A 564-nucleotide genomic window follows, 5' to 3' on the forward strand; every position below is an offset into this window, starting at 1 on the left:
TGTACAAATGTTGAGAAATCTTTGGTTACACTTCTAGTTACACAAGTAAGGGAGTTCAGAATTACAGAATTACAATTCACAAACTCTATTTTTTACTTTTCAGAAAGAACCTTTAGCAGCTCTTCTTTTAGTAAACTACTGTTTGATCCATCAGCAGCTTATAATTAAAAAGAAACAAACATCAAACTCATTTCTTGTCTTTTGTCATCAGTTTGGGAACAGTGTTGCCACATCCAGCTTATCCTCACCTGGTCTGTGCCAACCTGCCTGGGATAAGGGCGATGATCCCCACAGACCGGACCTGCCTCGACCTACAGCTCCTTTCAGCTTACGGAACTCCACAGGCAGCCCGAACTTTGGAACGGGAATAACCCAGCCCGGCCAGAGGGAAGGGTGGGCACTTGGGGGGAAAGATGCCATTTTTCTAATTTAACTCGAGGGGAAATCAAGCGGTGGCAGGCGGTGAGCTGGTGTGACACCGCGGCTATGGCCTTGCACAGGGCGAGGGCGGCGGCGGCAGCACTGCAGCTGAGGGCAGCCCCACACCGAGCTGAGCACGGTGCG

Source organism: Corvus brachyrhynchos, unplaced genomic scaffold (genome assembly GCF_000691975.1).
Source record: "Corvus brachyrhynchos isolate BGI_N302 unplaced genomic scaffold, ASM69197v1 scaffold136, whole genome shotgun sequence".
Classification (NCBI taxonomy): domain Eukaryota; kingdom Metazoa; phylum Chordata; class Aves; order Passeriformes; family Corvidae; genus Corvus; species Corvus brachyrhynchos.